Source organism: Saccopteryx bilineata, chromosome 8 (assembly GCF_036850765.1).
Source record: "Saccopteryx bilineata isolate mSacBil1 chromosome 8, mSacBil1_pri_phased_curated, whole genome shotgun sequence".
Lineage (NCBI taxonomy): Eukaryota > Metazoa > Chordata > Mammalia > Chiroptera > Emballonuridae > Saccopteryx > Saccopteryx bilineata.
The window spans coordinates 65,841,866-65,859,297 of record NC_089497.1 but is presented as its reverse complement, the minus strand read 5'-3'; the positions used below and the strand labels follow the sequence as shown (position 1 = coordinate 65,859,297).

The 17,432-nt window shown below is 45.7% G+C and overlaps 1 long non-coding RNA gene across 1 annotated transcript; it reads left to right on the top strand.

Annotated features, from left to right (window-relative positions):
• Nucleotides 1–1,067: 1,067 nt before the first annotated feature.
• On the top strand, nt 1,068–12,630 carry LOC136311915 (uncharacterized). The gene is made up of 3 exons (XR_010726848.1): nt 1,068–1,144; nt 3,960–4,013; nt 12,034–12,630. It is a non-coding gene; the product is annotated as an uncharacterized lncRNA (long non-coding RNA).
• Nucleotides 12,631–17,432: the final 4,802 nt, after the last annotated feature.

Sequence of the window (17,432 nt, the reverse complement as noted above, 5' to 3'; positions counted from 1 at the left end):
ATTATGACAACCACCTTATCTGCCTCCATTGAGCTGGCTGTAAAGCCAGAATAAGATAAGTGAGTATGTACTTACTTTGAATATGTAAAACATTATTTCATAGACTTACTCTCATTTAACTCAGACCTCACTCATTAGAATCAGTAGGTATGCAGAGAAGAAAAAGGCAGATCCCTAGAGAACAGCAGCTTGAGGTCCTCGTCTTCCACAATAGATCTAAGGTGGTGGTTGGTGGTATAAAGCTTCCAGTCCAGTTTCCCTCGTTTGACAGATGAGGAAACTGAGGCATAAAAAGAGGAAACGAATAGTCTGTGGTAACAAGGTGAGTCCAGAGGATGAACCCAGGTCCTGAGGATCCCATATTCTTAGCTCTCCAAATTGAGGCCAGAATGGAGACCACTGGTGCACAGGCTGGGCTTGCTTACCTCCTGAATTATTGGTCAATAGTTAAGTTAAACTTAATGTGGGCTGATTCAGACCTTATTTCTTTTAAACATTGTGTTTAGAATCCTAGATAAGCATTTTTTTTTTAATCCAGAGCATTCATGTCCTAAAAAGAAAGACTCAGTTTCAAATTTTGGATTGCCTATCTAATTTCTATCTTCTTTCTCAGGCATTAGTAGGCTCCAGGATAGGCAAAGAAGGGAAGATTCTTCCTACTACCTAGTAGCTGACAAGTATTAAGGACTTTGAGTTGCCACTACTCCATTAAATATCTTACATGTACCTCACCTTATTTCATCTTCATAACAACCTTAGTGGTAAATAATGTAATACCTTCATTTTCAGGTAAAACAACAACAAAAAACCCCTGAGACTCAGATAACTCAAGTATCTTGAGTCACTAGCTGTCAGGTTTGTGCCTAAGATCTCTCTAAACCTCAGGGACATCGGGAGATTTCTCATTAGGAAGCTGCAGCTTCTGCTCCAAACCTTTTTGCATGGGACCCTACAAAGGACCAGAACTGTCCAATCGTGTGTTTCTTTCACCCAGGAGAGTCTATGAAATACAGACTCCTTTTCTGCTTCATCCACTAGTTCATATGTTTCTGTCTTTTGCTTCATTCAGTACTACCCAAGCATTTTCTGAGGATCGCACTGTGCTGGGACCAATGGCTGAAACACACCCATCAAGATTTTGAAGGTTGGTGAAGGTGTGGGGTGGTCAGAGACACATTGTTAGCTCTCATCAGAGGACAGTAGTCGTGTCACCAGAGAGAGCCACAGATTGTATCTGGCGTTGTAGAGATGGGAGTATGGAGAAGAAAACATGTCCAGACAACTAAAGGGCCAGTGTGCTCAGGGGAGGCAAACAAGGGTGGATGGTCTGAGCTTAGGATAGGATACAGGATGAGAGGAAGCTGGAATTCAGGCTGATGTTCAAAGGACTCTGCGACTGTGCTAAGGCACTTGTGTTTTCCCAGAGTGCCTGTGCCAGGTCAGCCCAGATGGAGGTGGTGCTCCTGTGTGGCTTCTTAGAGCCTCAGTTTCCCCTTCGGTAAACCGGAAGCTGTGAACGCTGCCTATGAGAATCCTGTGTGGGGGCGGGCCAGGGGAAACAATAGCAGAATGTGTTGAGCTCCTTCAAGGTAGAATCTGAAGGGAATGCAAATCACAGATATTTATAGTTGCAACAAACTGAGACTAAAAAGGACATTGCTGCAGGCCGCCAAGCACTCCCTCTGGAAATCCTGAAAACCTGCTGCCGTGGGGCTGTGCCCAGTTCCCAGCTGGAAGCAGACTTATCTCTTCTCAGCTCCTGCCAAGCTGTTCTTCATACAACAAACACTAAGCTCCCTGCATAATTCCACCTACAGAGAGGGAGCCTCCGCACCCTTCTGCCCTCCCTTTTCAAAGAACCAAGCTGAGGCTCTGGCAGGTTGGCTCAGTGGTGGGGCGTCAGCCAGCGTGCAGGAGTCCTGGGTTCGATTCCCAGCCAGGGCACATAGGAGAAGCGCCCATTTGCTTCTCCACCACCCCCCCTCCTTCCTCTCTGTCTCTCTCTTCCCCTCCCACAGCCAAGACTCCATTGGAGCAAAGTTGGCCCAGGCGCTGAGGATGCCCCCATGGCCTCTGCCTCAGGCACTAGAATGGCTCTGGTTGCAACAGAGCAACGCCCCCTGGTGGGCATGCCGGGTGGATCCCGGTCGGGCGCATGCGGGAGTCTGTCTGACTGCCTCCCCATTTCTAACTTCAGAAAAAAAAAAGAACCAAGCTGAGTCCTATCTCAGGTCATGACAAGCTTCTGTCATCAGTGCCTCACCAGACTGCCTTGTCAAGTCCAGACCCTCTGAGAGGGCTTGGAAATCACCCTGCCAGCCCACTAGTCTCCTAACACAGCTCTTCATTGATGGAGCCTCCCCCATTCCAGACTTGTGCTGGGCATGAAGAGAAAAGTGGAGGGCCCGGCCCCCAAAGGAGGAACAGTAAGCATGGTCCTAACATCAGAGAATCATTTATTTATTTATTTATTTATTTATTATTTATTTATTTATTTATTTATTATTTATTTTACCAAAGGAACAAAAAGACCACTTTGATTTCAACTTAAAAAAAAATTGCCCTGGCCACTTAACTCAGTGGATAGAGCGTCAGCATGACATATGGACATCCCGGGTTCTATCCCTGGTCAGGGCACACAGAAGTTGCAATCTGCTTCTCTTCCCCTCCCTCTTCTCCTCTTTTCCTCCCACAGCCAGTGGCTCAATTGATTTGAATGTCAGCCTGGGCACTGAGGATAGCTCAGCCTGGGCACTGAGGATTAGCATCAGCCTCAGGCACTAAAAATAGCTGGGTTTGATGCAAGCATCAGCCCCAGACAGGAGTTTCCAGCTGGATCCTGGTCAGGGTGCATGCAGGAGTCTGTCCTACTATCTCCCCACCTCTCACTTAAAGAAAAAATGCAATGCAAATGAAACCCTTGTTTTCAAGTGTTACATCTCATGGGACCCTGTATGAGGAGCACTATCAGTGACCCCCCGGGTACATGGGAGAGATTCTAGAACAGCAATAACGAAACTTTAATGTGCATAGTGGATCTGATTAAAATGCAGATTCTGATTTCTTAGAGTTTGAGGGTAGTACTTAAAATCTACACTTTTAACAATCTTCAGGTTGATATCAATGCTGGTAATCCATGGACAATGTTAAGTAGCAAGTAGAGCTCTAAGGACCATGGTTTGAAAATCATTGATCCGTAGGATAGAGAAACTATGAGCTTCACCAACCCCCATCCCTGAAGATATTAAACTAAGGTACCTGGATTAGATTCTCTTCTTCAGAATGGAAGTCAGCTTCTGCAATCTACTGGCCACCAAGATCCTAGGATTAGCTCCCTCTCACCTCCCCCTGGCTGTAGCTGTCTATTCCCTCCACAAGGCACTGTGGGAAAATTCCTAAGAGGCTTGGCCATTAAGAAGAGTTTTAAGACATAGCCTTCACTCTAACAGAAAAGTACAAGGGGTTCAGGAAAATCCTCTCCACCCCCATCTGCCACCCCAACACACAGAAGGGAGAGAGAGAGATAGACAGACAGAGATGGAGAGAGAGAAATAAAGCCTCATTCCCACTGGCTCTTGAAAAGGACAGCCTTGTGACACCCATCTTCTTCCTGCCCTCTCCTACCCGCCCCCCCCCCATGATGAAGGATGTAAGTAATTTTCCTCACACACACTCCCTGTCCCTCAGATCCTCCTTCAGGACTGAGATGCTCCCATTGAGGTCAAAAGTATTTTTAGCTGTGCTCATGTGGCCCATGCTTGGCCAAGCTGCCCTGGACGTTAATCTTGGATTCCACAAATGCCAGGTCTTCTAATCCAGGAGGCACAGAAGCGACGGGAAATCTGAGTGCATTGGAAAATGCAGCACATGGCCTTTTGAGGATTTTGTCCAATTGCCCTGTATGATAAAAACAACAACAGTTAACATCTAATGCTCAGAAAATGCTTCATCATTTACAGAGCACTTGCATTGACATTGCCTCATTTGATCTTCCCAAGAGGTTCATGGAAAAGGTAAGGCAAAAAATATTTTTATTTAATGGAAAGGCCAGGCAGCTTGGTAAGATGCCAGGTCTAGTACGTGTCAAACTTGAATCTTCGGTCTCTGGGTTCAAACTTCATGTCCTTTACCATACTGGCATGCAACCCTAACCTTTTGCTTATTGCTCAAACTTGGCTTTATTTATTTATTTATCTATCTATCTATCTATTTATTTATTTTGGTTAAAACTTGCAAGAAGCAATATCTACAAATCTTCATGTTAAAAAGGCTGAGATTATAGATGATTTTTAAAAAGTGGAAGACGGGAGATAAGGAAGAACAGGGCAGCACAGATCAGTCATGGTCACGGGAGAAAGAAGAAGACACGCAAAAGACAGTGACCAAAGAGAGATTAATTAAAGCATACTTTACAAAGGCATGAGCACAGTTAAGGAAAACCAAGAGATGGTTATACACCCTCAGGCTAACAACTGGAAACTGTTAGCCGTCCTCAGCCAGAAAGGGCAGAAGGAGAGGCAGACACCAGAACCTAGTAACTGTAAGCTAGGAGAGGGCTGATTGAATATGTGGCCTTTGACAGGGGCACATAGCCATTGCCAACTTACGCCAGCAGAGAGGGGACTAGGGGAGGAAATAGCCTCCCTTCTCTCTTCTCTCACCCTTGATCACTTTTCAGTGCTGGGCTGAATCCAACCAGGAGCCAGAGGGCACAGAACCTCCTGGGGTTCACTAAGGTCAGTCTCCTGGAGAGATGAGAAGAGAACGAGGGAGAGAAGATCTGAGGGGTCAAACAGAGAACACCCATTACATAGCTGCTGATAGCTATGATAGCCAAGAAATTGGTGGAGAGGGGCATGGCTTGGAGTCTGAAATGCTGGAATCTGATGATGAAATGGTAGCCCTTGTCCTCCCAAGTGGGGTCACCTCAGAGTCCAGCTGCAGCTCTCTGGGAGCCAACTTGGCACTAGGTCTCAGGAGAGCACAGGAAAAATCAGACCAAAGGTGATCCTGCTAACCCCACAGGCAAGGCTGGCCTTCCCAGGGTCAGGTTGAAATTCTAGTTCCTCCATCTTGTTTTGTGTGACTATAGACAATTTATTTAATCTCTCTGAGTCTCTGTGTCCTTGTCTGTGAAATGAGTATAATAGTCCCAGGACAGGCAGCACTTACACGGGGGGAGCCATGTAAGGAAGCCATGTAAGAATGCCGTGGGTTCCAGACAGGCTGGACTATCTAAATCTCATTTGCTCTCTGTAAAGCATAGCTCCTAATACCTAGATGAGGAAGGTTAAAGCCCTAGAATCTCATCAAACTTCTCTCATATTAAAATAAGAACCCAAGAAGAAGGTCCCACACTTGGTGACAGAGCTGGGGCCACACAGGTCTCTCTCACAGACCCCTCACAGGCCCATGGTGCCCCTCTTACCTGCCTTTGCACATGACAGTCAAATGAGATAGAAGGCAAGGAAGTGTTTTGTCCATTGTATTGGTGTTTGGTGTGATTATAATTAATAAGATCTTCTCCCACAAACCTATCACACGACTGAAAAGTCCTATGGTGAACTATGCCTTCAGGGGCATGGTAAAGTGAGAATATTTTACCAGGGCAAAGCACATAAACACCCAAGATGTGTTCATCAGAAAGGTGGGGGTTTAGTCCCAACCCCACTTGGATAGAGAAGTATAAACAATAATGCAGATGGAACCACTTAAAGGTAGAGATGGAGCTGCCGGGCCAGAGGAGGTACCTTGCATGTCTTAGACTTCCAATCTTTGGAATATTAAAACAGGGTCTAAGCAAATGCATGCCTTACAAAAGAATTGTTTGGAAAGATAACAAGAAAGCAGGCATTATGACTGCTGGACTGATGGCTATGTTATCTGTACCTATAGTAATATAAGGCTCTTATAAAAATGCCTTCTTTCTAGAGATGTGATTGTTCCCCAGCCCCTTCTCATAAATACTGATTGTCTTTTTTCTTATTTTTTATTTATATTTATATTTTCATTTATTTATTTATTTATTTTTACAGAGACAGAGAGAGAGAGTCAGAGAGAGGGATAGACAGGGCCAGACAGACAGGAACAGAGAGATGAGAAGCATCAATCATTAGTTTTTTGTTGCGCATTGCGACACCTTAGTTGTTCATTGATTGCTTTTTCATATGTGCCTTGACCATGGGCCTTCAGCAGACCGAGTAACCCCTTGCTTGAGGCAGCAACCTTGGGTCCAAGCTGGTGGGCTTCACTCAAACCAGATGAGCCCGTGCTCAAGCTGGCGACCTCAGGTTCTCAAACCTGGGTCCTCCGCATGCCAGTTCAACACTATCCACTGCGCCACCACCTGGTCAGGCTGTCTTTTTTCTTAATTGAAACATTATTTGAGCTTCTGCCTGAGTTAGTGATTCCCGAGTAGCTATTCTTATTGATCTCAAATAAATGCTTATTTACCTCTTTGAAAGGTCTTTTTGTTCTTATGTTAACAGAACAGACAAATGTCACTTAGCAGAGGACAGGATCCTGAAGGCACAGGACATAGGACAAGTAAATTGTGATCGACAACGTGGTGGGTGGCAGGAGAGACCAGAGCTGATCTGCTCCCCATGAAGGAGAGAAGTTTGGGTGAGGACATGAAAGGTGGGGGTTTAGTCCCAACCCCACTTGGATAGAGGATAAATTGGACACAGGGGGAAATCCCAGCCAAAGGAGGTAGATGGGCTTGCCAAGGCCTCCCTGGGAACTGGCGGAATTGGGCTCTCTGCTTTCAAGGTCCTTCGTTAGCCGCAGAACTGGTGGGGCAGACTTCAGAAGGCATTTCCATATGTGGACTCGTCAATGGAGAGTTTGTTTGTTACAAGGGGGATCGTATGCCACATGGCAGTTTTGAATCTGAAAGCAAAAACCTTAACTCCTAAAAGCTGAAGATCTCTAGCTCTCAGCCTGTCTGGACCAGCTCACACTCCACTGAGCTAATTCTGTTTTGCTTCTCTTCTATTTCCCGTCACTTCAGCTGCTCCTCTGCTCTGCCAGTTTCAATCATTTCTCCATACATTCGTTCAACACATGTTCAAGCACCAACTACATGTTGGAGGCACAGTGCTTATCACTAGGAATATAGAGCTGAGGTTCACGGAAGGTCGATTGAAGCTACTTTAATGAAAATAAATGTGTTAGCAAAGACTGGCTCAATCCAGAGCCCAGTGCTGAGCACAGCCATTTACTGCTCCTGGAAGAACCATCTTCACTATAAACACCCTAACTAAGTAGGATTATACGTAGTGCATTCAGAGAGCCTAGCCCTCTCTCTATAAAGACACAGACAGTACAGTGTTGTGTCTCAGAGCATCGGAGGTAGTTAGGTCACGTGGGAATAATCCCAGCTCCACTGCTTAGTGTATGACCTTGGGAAAGTTTCTTTCACTTCTGTGAGCCTCCTTTTCCTTCTCTGGGTCACAGTGGTAATTATAGTACCTCCCTCATGGAACCTCTATAAGAATAAGATAGGCTGACCAGGTGGTGGCGCAGTGGATAGAGCATCAAACTGGGATGTGGAGGACCCAGGTTCGAGACCCCAAGGTTGCCAGCTTGAGTGCAGGCTCATCTGGTTTGAGCAAAAGCTCACCAGCTTGGACCCAAGGTCGCTGGCTTGAGCAAGGGGTTACTCAGTCTGCTGTAGCCCCACAGTCAAGGCACATATGAGAAAGCAATCAATGAACAACTAAGGTGTCGCAACAAAAAACTAATGATTGATGCTTCTCATCTCTCTCCATTCCTGTCTGTCTGTCCCTATCTATCCCTCTCTCTGACTCTTTTTTCTCTGAAAAAAAAAAAAAAAGAATAAGACAGGGTCAGACATGTATGATAGGGTCATACCTGTCAGTTTCTAAGAACAGTTCCCAGCATGTCAAGTACTCCACAAATAGTCACTGTTATTACAGGTAGACTGAGGCCAGAGGGGGATGTGATTCCCAAATGCCCCTCACATAGTTAGGAGCAGACAGACCCAGGGTGGGAACTCAGATGCCCCAATAACTGGCCAATGTTCTTTCCACACCACCTACTACCTTCCTGCTGGGGAATCCACTATGTGAATTTAGCTATATCCCATTTGAATGTTTAAAGAAACTAGGAAATTTGAGATTGTATCACTATCCAGAGCCTTTCTCATTTGGGCCACTAGAAAGGTTATATTTCTTCCACTCAAGTAACCCCATTGCCAACAACCAGTCATCTGCCTCACCTTCCTTGCTAAGGACACTGAAGCCTCTGGCCTCCCTCCCTGGCCAGTGCTTACGGCCAAGTATTTCCTCCCGTGCTTATCTCGCTGAATCACTGTACCCCTGCAGCCCCAATCTTTACAGTTACTTCCTCATCACACTTCTGTGCTTAGATTGGGCACTGTTTTCACAATCCCATTGGCTAGAGATTTGCAAACAGGTGCAGAATCTGTGGGTCCCTGATGTGACAGTCTGGGGCTCCACAGTGGGTCAGCACACCCACCCAGTTCACAGCTGGGGTGGTTGCACGCCAGTGCCAGAGTTCAGTGAAGTTAACAGACACCGGGTATTTGTGTCACACTAGAGCATATTTAACAGCCCACTGATTGCTCACAGTCTAAGCCCTGCCCACTTACTGATTCCACTGAATCACAAAATGTTAGAGCTTGGTGCAACTTTAGAAATGATTTGCTCACACTCCTCCTCCCCTCTTTTTTTTTTTTTTTTTTTTTTTTTTTTTGAGGTAGACTCTATTCTAGAGTCTTAGAATAAAGAGTAACAGAGTGTATGTAGGGCTTCAAAGTTTGGACCCTGTATCTGAAATGCCTGGACTCAATCCTGGTTCTACCAATCACTGTGAGCCTTGGCCAGCTTACTTCATGTTACTGTGCCTCAGTTTTCTCATAAGCAGAATGGGGTAAATGTACCTTCTAAGGTTTTGTTTTGTTTTTGTTTTTTTTTTCCTGAGAATTGAATAAGATAATAACTTACAAAGTGCTAAGAACAGTGCCTGGCACTTAACAAGCACCATGTGTTTAAAATAAGCAAACAAAGAAGACAGGAGACTTATATGAGTCTTAGTTAGTTCCATACCTATTCTGGGCATCCACAGATTGGATTAAATGGTCTCTAGAGGCCCTTTTCTTTACCACTAGCCTGGTGATGGCATTCTCTGCTGGGAAAGTTAGGTCTGGAAATGCCACCCTGTGCTGCTCTCTGAGACATCAGAGCAGGCCTTTGGAAGCATCAAGAAGAGCTTGAACACAGGAGTTAAACTTACCTGAGGCAGACACCTCTTCAGCTCCCACTTGTGCCTTGGTATCAGTCAAAGCTAGTGCAGGGAGCCCCTCGGGAGCTTGGAAACGGAGAGGGAGCCCACCGGCAGTGTCCTCAGAGCTCCCATCCGACATGGCTGCACGGAGCAGTCGCTGGGCAGTCCACCTCTCGACTTCCCTCTCTGTCTCTCTCTGATCCGCCCCCCGTTTGATTTCTTGAAGGTGGCTGACAACTCAGAATCCTCCCAGGCATTTTCCTTTAGACCCTCATTCCATTACAAGAACTCTGATTCATTTGGTTCTGCTGCTTTGAGAAGACAGTGGTGGAGAAAGGATACGAACTGGATGTGTGCCAACAGTTCTAATTGAAAGAACACACTGCTTGCCGAAGCTGAGGAAAGTGCCTGCCCTGCACTGTGCCAGGCGGAAGACTTGAGTGACAGGGAAGCTTCCTCGACACCCATGGAGTCAGAGTGCAGGCTGTCTTTCTGCACCTCATTCTGTCTGCTGTGCCTTTGATGCTGAGAGCGGGGACGGACAGGTGTTCAGACTCAGTCTGCTCCTCTCCTTCCGCCTGACAGCGTAACTCCAGCCCTCATCACTCTCATCTTCTACCCTGGTCTCTCAGCACCCCCACCTTGCTTGCAGTCCTCCATACAGTCTACACTCACTCGCTGCTAAATTATCACTCCAAGAGCCAGCTTCTCATCATGTCGTTGTCCAGCTCCAACACTCCGAGGTTCTCTGCGGCCTCCAGGACACAGTCAAACTCCTCACTGGTCCTCAAGTCACACTGGTCTTATTGCCCCAGCTCCCCTATTCAATCAAAATCATGCTCTGCTTCTCCACTCCAAGTGGTCATTCTTTATCCTCCACAAGACTATCTCACCTACATACCTCCATGGAAACTCTAGGCTCTGATTGTTCACTAGCTGGGAGGCCTTAGGAAAGTTACTTAACCTCTCTGAGTCTGTGTCCTTTATCTACTAAATAATGCTATCTAAGAGGAGGGACTTTCCAGAAGAGAAACCAAGAGGATACAGAAGGGCTCACTAAAGTACCGTGAACATCAATCACAGTACCAAAGGCTCAGTCAAAGTTAGCTGTGATAATAGCCATAATAATGATGATAATGTTGATGATTGTGCTATCTCAAGTCATCTGTTACACCCAGCTCTATTTCTCCCACTTCTGAAGGCGCCCTGTGCTTGTGGCCACTCCCACATCCTACATGTCATTGTAGTAGTTTACCCACATATCCTGTCTTCCTCGTTGGAAGCAGAGACTGTGACTGACCCACCTCTGGATCCTTTGTCTCATCTAAAAATGGATGTTGGCATTCAGTAGGTACTCAGTAAAGGTTTCTTTCATTTGGGTGCTCCATGGACCCCACAGGAAAGGCCAAAGAAAGTAGATGGTGATCATGAGCTACTCAGGGGTCATGGGTCTTTCTTCAGAAAGGAAACAGGGGCCCTGGCTGGTGGCTCAATGGTAGCTCATCAGCCTATAGTCATCCTGGGTTTGATTCCCAGGCAGGGAGAAGCAATTATCTGCTTCTTTCCTCCTCTCTTTCCTCCTTCTCTCCCCTTTTTCCTCCCACAGCCAGTGGCTCGATTGATTCAAGCATCAGCCCTGGGCACTGAGGATAGCTCAGTTGGTCCAATTGTGTCAGCCTCAGGTGCTAAAAATAGCTCAGTACTCAAGTGCAGGGTGGATCCCATTTGGGGCGCATGTGGGAGTCTGCCTCACTATCTCCCCTCCTCTCACCTAAGAAAAAACAAAAACAAACAAACTAAAAAGAAATGAGACAGAGCTGCTCACTGTGGACTCTGCTTGCATGGACACACAACCAAGCTTGGACAGCCAGAGGGACCAATCAGTCAGCTTTATGAACTTTACCTTCATACCTTAACAGCCTACTTCCCAAGGCCTGGACCAGGGCTATTCTTAGTCACGGGAAAGAACAGGGGGAAGTGAGTGCATGAGAGAAAGTGCTGCATTTATTATCTTTCACTGAGGATGTGCTTGGGAAATGGGGGAAGAGAAGGAAAGAACCCCTATTTTCTAAAACTTAAGAAAGAAAATGGGAATGAGATCTATGCCTTATGCTCTCCCAGGCTCAAGGAAAGATGCTGCCCCCATATATGAAAATGATTAGGGACATTCACCCCCAGTTACATGGAACTCCACAGCTTGATAAAGGGGGAACTCAGAGGGCTACCAACTTTCTGATTTATTGTAACCACAAGCCAGGGTGAGCAGGCTCACAACTGTCTCTGCCCCAAGCTGACCTCATTTGAAATTCCCAATGTTGCTGTTCTGGCCAGAACTAAAGCTTGGTCACAGGACTCAGATGCTCTAGGCTGTAGGTTAGTTCACTAGTGGTAGCTGTCCTCTCTGAATTCCAACCTGAAAAGACAAGCTGGCCCGTCCAATACTCTCATGAGTCTGGATCTGAAGGAAGCTCCAGGGATCATACAGTTTAGTTTAGTTCAGTCTCAGAGGAAAGGTCACACAACTGAGCTGCGATAAAGCCAGGCCTGGCTCTCAGTCCAGCACACTGTCCAATGCCCTAAAATGCCCCCACTGGCTATTTAATCCAAGGACATAACCCATGAAGAAAGGAGGAGGTTGTGAAATGCTTCTACTAGAAGTCCAGGGTTGGCTGCAAGCCCAGATGGTTCTCTCCCAACCCTCCTAACCTAGTACCAGTTCAGCAATTTTCACCCCACTTGTTTGTATTAACCCTTCTTTTTCAGGATGCCACGGCCAGCCCTCCAATGGTCAGCCTCTGAGAACAGTGGAGCTGACTTCTGCTTGCACCTTCCCTGACACCTTTACTGGCAAGACCTTCCCATTGAGCAATCACCTTGTGAAAACTGACTCTTCCTTGCCCTTTACAGTTACTCAGCAACTCTGCAAAAACAGTGTCTCAAGTGTTTATTTTTATTTCAAGCTCGAGACTGAAAAGCTAGCTTTGTGTTTTTCATTCTTTCCCTTGAGGAACTTACCAGGGACCTGAGGGATTTCTTCGACTCCTGAGGACCAGCTTGACATGCCTCCATCTTGTGCCAGCCTCCAGTCTGTGCCAGCTGACCACGCAGGTGCCAGAGAGGAAAGAAGATATCTTCCCAAAGGGGAGATGCCCCCAAACAGAGATGTAGCACTCACTCAGCCTCCCCTCCAGGCACCCACCCCCAGGGCCACCAAGCAGCTCCTGTTTCTGTGGCAGCCCGCCAGCCAGGTCATTATCTCCCGCGTTTGCTCTGCAGTTTTATAGTTTACAAAGCATTTTAACCTCACTGCATGTGTTGTCCAAGACCTCCCTGAAGGATAAACAGAGCAGGTGTTCACATTAAAGAGGAGATAATTATATGTATTTATGCATATATCTGGGACTGATCTGACTAAGTTTGTATGGTTAGAAAGAAAAAGAGTCAGCCTTCTGACTCCACGTCCAGGGTTTCCTGTGATTTCCTTTCTCCCAGCTCTTTTCCCCATTATCCATCTTGCATACCCAGCTGCATGGAGCTTTCTAGAACACCCTTCTCTTTAGACTATTTTCATTCACAAAGCTTCAGGGACTCCTAAATGCCCACAGAATTAAATTCCAATGACGCAGCTATTCTTTTAAGGACTTCCCCAGTGTGACTACAAAGTGTCTCCCCAAAATTATTTTCATGGTTTCTGCTTGGCAGGTCCATGTGAATTTCCTACAATTTCCAATGCACTTGTTAAACATTTGGAACTTTATCCTGTTGCTTCCCTAAACATCCCCATGCTTCAACCCTGATTTACCCTTCAAGATACTGCTTCATTATAGGCTACCTTCTGCTAGAAATGTCCCCTCGACACCCTCAGTCCACAGTGGACTCTGCCCTGTGAAATACCACAGCCTGTATCAACCGCAGTGTTCCTAGTCTAGAGAGCAGATCTACATCAGTAGGAAATGAAGGTAACCTCTACCTGCCGTCTCCCACCCCAGTCCAGGGCTGGGTTTTGCACGTCAGGAAAGGGTTGTCACATGCATCTATTGGTGTTCCTCTACTAGATCAAGTTAAAGAAGCATGTGGGTTAGATTTGTCTTCTCATGACTAACCAGGAAACAGTGGGAAAATGTTGGATCAAAAGTGGAAAACATCTGTTCTACCCCTAAACTATTAAATGTGCCCTCGTTTGTCAAAGGAGAAGGAGAGTGGGGATGGAGAAGGAGGAAAGGGTGGAGAGGGTTTGCTTGAGTTCAAAGCAAGGGGGACTGTTCTCACCTCTGGTTCCTCAGGCCCTACAATGAACGCGGGGCCCTGGGAGTTGAGTGGGTCATTAGTGGTGGTGTCCTAGTACCATTTTACATCAGAACCTCAGTTTTATCAACTGCCAAATGTGAGCAATTGCCCCTGCCCAGTCTATATTACTGGATAATAGATGTAAATGTGCCTTGTAAGTATAAATGCTGGACCTATAGGAGGGATGATTAATCTCCAAAACCAAGGCCATTTCTTCCTTTCTTTGCCTGCCCAGAGTCTTTTCTTTGCTAAAATTCACGAGGCTCTTTGGATACATAAAGGATGCTCCCTTTTGTACCTGTGCTGGGGACTGATGACCTGTGGATGCTGGAAATGTCCCATGGTCTCTGAGCTATTATTAGAGATGGTTGCATTGGCAGCGGGAGGTTATAAACAGTCAGCATGGACCATCACTCGCCTTTTGGTTTCCCATTTCAGGAACCAGTTTCAAAACAAAACTTTTCTTTTAGAGAGAGTGCATTTCGGAAGTTCTTCACAACATACTAAATGGGAAGGAAATAGCACTTTGCAAGGCTGAGGAATTGGTCTTCCATAAGTCCCTAAGCCCAAACCTTAACCCTGGAACATTGGCTCCAACGGCTCCTTGCAGCTTGAAGTGTAGCCAGGCTGGGTGGACTTCCGAGTGCCTCCACTGCCAGCATGTCTGATCCTTAGTGCCCTGCCCAGGGACAAATGTCCATGACTCCAATGGGGCAGAATCTCAGAGGTTGGCAAGAGAGTTAGAGAGAGAGGACTCTGGGGCCAAGGAACTCTGGGGTTCTTTCTTGCTCCTGAATCCGTGAGTTAGAGCCCGACTCTAATCTGTCTTTAAACTACCCGTGAAATTTTCTACTTTTCACAGTTTCATCTGAAATACCCTTGGGCCCCAAGCTCCCATGGCCTGGCAGGCTGCAGAGAACCACCCCTAGCCCACGTTCCCCCAACGCAGATTTGCAACCTCGCTTCACTTACCACCCCCACCTCCTCTAAAGCAGACAAGATATTTTAAAACCCTTGTTTTGATCTTCTTTGCATATCAGTTACACTATTTCAGAGAGCGTTTATTTTTATTTTTTTTTTCCGGTGGTGAGCCCGTTGCTCTGAGCCTTCTGCTCGCACGTTCCACTTCCTCTCACTTTCCTGAGCACTGCTGTGGCCTCCGGGCACGGGTCTCGGGCCAGGCTGGATGGTTCTCACGGGTCAGTGGCCTTTGATGGAGCTAGGGGCGGCAGAGTTCTCCTACCGCAGGGCTCCATTTCTTCAGACAACTGCAGAAGCGAGATAAAATTTCAATTTTGTTTTCTCTGTCTCATCTCTCAAAGAAGTAGTCCTGACTGCCAGTTGTGGGGGTGGGGGTGGGGAGAGAAAGGTACCCTGGATTGGGCATGAGGGAGACCAGAGTTTTACTTCCAACTTTGACACTGACCTTGAGAAAATCCTTGGGTTGGACCTAAAACTTCTAAAGCTCTTTCTGACTCTAACTTTCTAGGATTCTAACCAACATAGGAACAGTGCTCTATAACAAAGTAACTGCTTTGTTGTGAATCATCTTAGGGCTAGTTACCGAGATGGATATGTTGCAGATCTAGGGGTGACTGAGGTACCCCACTCTCACTCTCAGGGGGTGATGATTGAGACTTGTGGGACAAAGCATTCCTTACGAAATGTCTGTGGTATGACTCATGAAAAGTCCAAGCTGAACCTTGCTAATGAGTCATGACACAGGTCTAAGCCCACATGCTTCCCAACACTTTTCATATCATGACATACTTAGAAGGTGATATTATTTGTATGGTGTAGTGGGCAAATGAGCAAAGCTGCTCTTGCCTGGTAGCAGCTGACCTATTAATTCTGGCTGTACTAAGCTTTTCCTGGCCCTCCATGGCCGGGGAGACAACATTGAGTCTACTAGGGTCTAGGTTTGGGAAGTGTGGGTTGAAACCATAAAGACATCTTCTTGGTTAAGCAGAAAAACAGTGTTCGGCCTATGAAAAAAGACAGCATGCTAGAAAGGACAGAACAAGTGAAAAGGATGAGTCCTGAAACCAGAACAAAAAGATTCTTCAATCCATCATTTGCCAACTCTGTGTTCTCAGGAAAGAGTCAAGTGCAGTTTCTTCTGTCTTGAAAATGAAAATAATACTCTCAACTTCCATAGAACTAAATAAGATAATTTACCTCAACACATTCTAAAAACTCAGTAAATATTGCTATTATTACTATGGCTAGTGTGAGACAGGAAATTAAAGGTCATCTGGTCCAATCCTCTCGTTTGAAAAAAGAGGAAACTTTGACTTGATCTAAGTCACACAGCTAATTAGTAACTGAGCTGGGACTAGAACTCAAGTTTTCTTATTTCAGTCTTGTGCTTTTCTATAATAAAGAAAATAATGCATGATTCTGTATTTAAAAAACAAAAATTCAAATCCTCGGTATTTAGGTTAGGTTATCTTTCCCTGGCGATGTTTAGAAGATAGAACTATTCCTACTTGTTTTAAATTGGTTTACCAGTGACCCTGTCTCGGGTATGGGCATGAATGAGATGTCCTCCTAATGATTTGCCTCATATTCCAAGTAGGTAACCAAGGGCCAAGTTCCTTGGTTTCAGAAGGTGAAGGAATAGGCACAGTGGGTACATACACGGCATCCCAGATGCCAAAGGCACCATATCATCAATCCAGAAGTCCCGTTTTACATGAGAACATACTGACTTTCTGGTTTTCTCAGAGCCACACATCATGCTCAGCAGCAGAATGAGAACTAGAACTTGGATCTCAGACTTGCTGATGGTGTTCTTTCCAAAGCTCACAAAGAGAAATAGGATTTAAGATTTATTGTCTTCAGACATCGATCATGTCACACAAGCCTTTAAACATGCTGACTTGTCATGCAAAGTCAATTATTCATTTGAATGTATTTTCTCCCTTTCTTTCTTTACCATCCATAAAGGATAAGGCAACTTATTGAAAATATAGTAATGAATAATAAAGTATGCATAAAAATAAATTCTAATATAGACCATAGGATATTTAGGTTCATGCTGTCCAATATGGTAGACACTGGACTTAAATTTAAATTAATTATAATTAAATATAATAAAAAATTTAGTTCCTCAGGCTCACTAGGCACATTTCTTTCTTTTCTTTATTTTATTATTTTATTTTTTTGTATTTTTCTGAAGCTGGAAATGGGGAGGCAGTCAGACAGACTCCCGCATGTGCCCAACCGGGATCCACCCGGCACGCCCACCAGGGGGCGATGCTCTGCCCATCCGGGGCGTTGCTCTGTTGTGACCAGAGCCACTCTAGCGCCTGGGGCAGAGACCAAGGAGCCATCCCCAGTGCCCGGGCCATCTTTTTGCTCCAGTGGAGCCTTGGCTGTGGGAGGGGAAGAGAGAGACAGAGAGGAAGGAGAGGGGGAGGGGTGGAGAAGTAGATGGGTGCCTCTCCTGTGTGCCCTGGCCGGGAATCGAACCCAGGACTTCCACACGCCAGGCTGACGTTCTACCACTGAGCCAACCTGCCAGGGCCACTAGGCACATTTCAAATGCTCAGTAGCCACATGTGATATTGCAGATACAGAATATTTCCACAATTGTAGAAAGCTCTATTAGACAAGCTGTCTGGACAGGTAACTATAGTCTTACACATTTACAATAATTCAGCCAAAATTTTAGCTCTGAGTTTTGTGTTAGTAAAGCCAAAAAGAAAAAAAAAAAAAGGAAATAAAAAAAGAAGAAGGAAAACACAGACACAGCAGTCAGTTGTATCATTACCAGTTCCTCAAGGGAAACAAAGCCTTTCTAGCACTTAAGACCTAAAAAAGTTTCTCATTTGAAGCTTTAAAGAGAACATTATTGAGTGACATGGCAAACA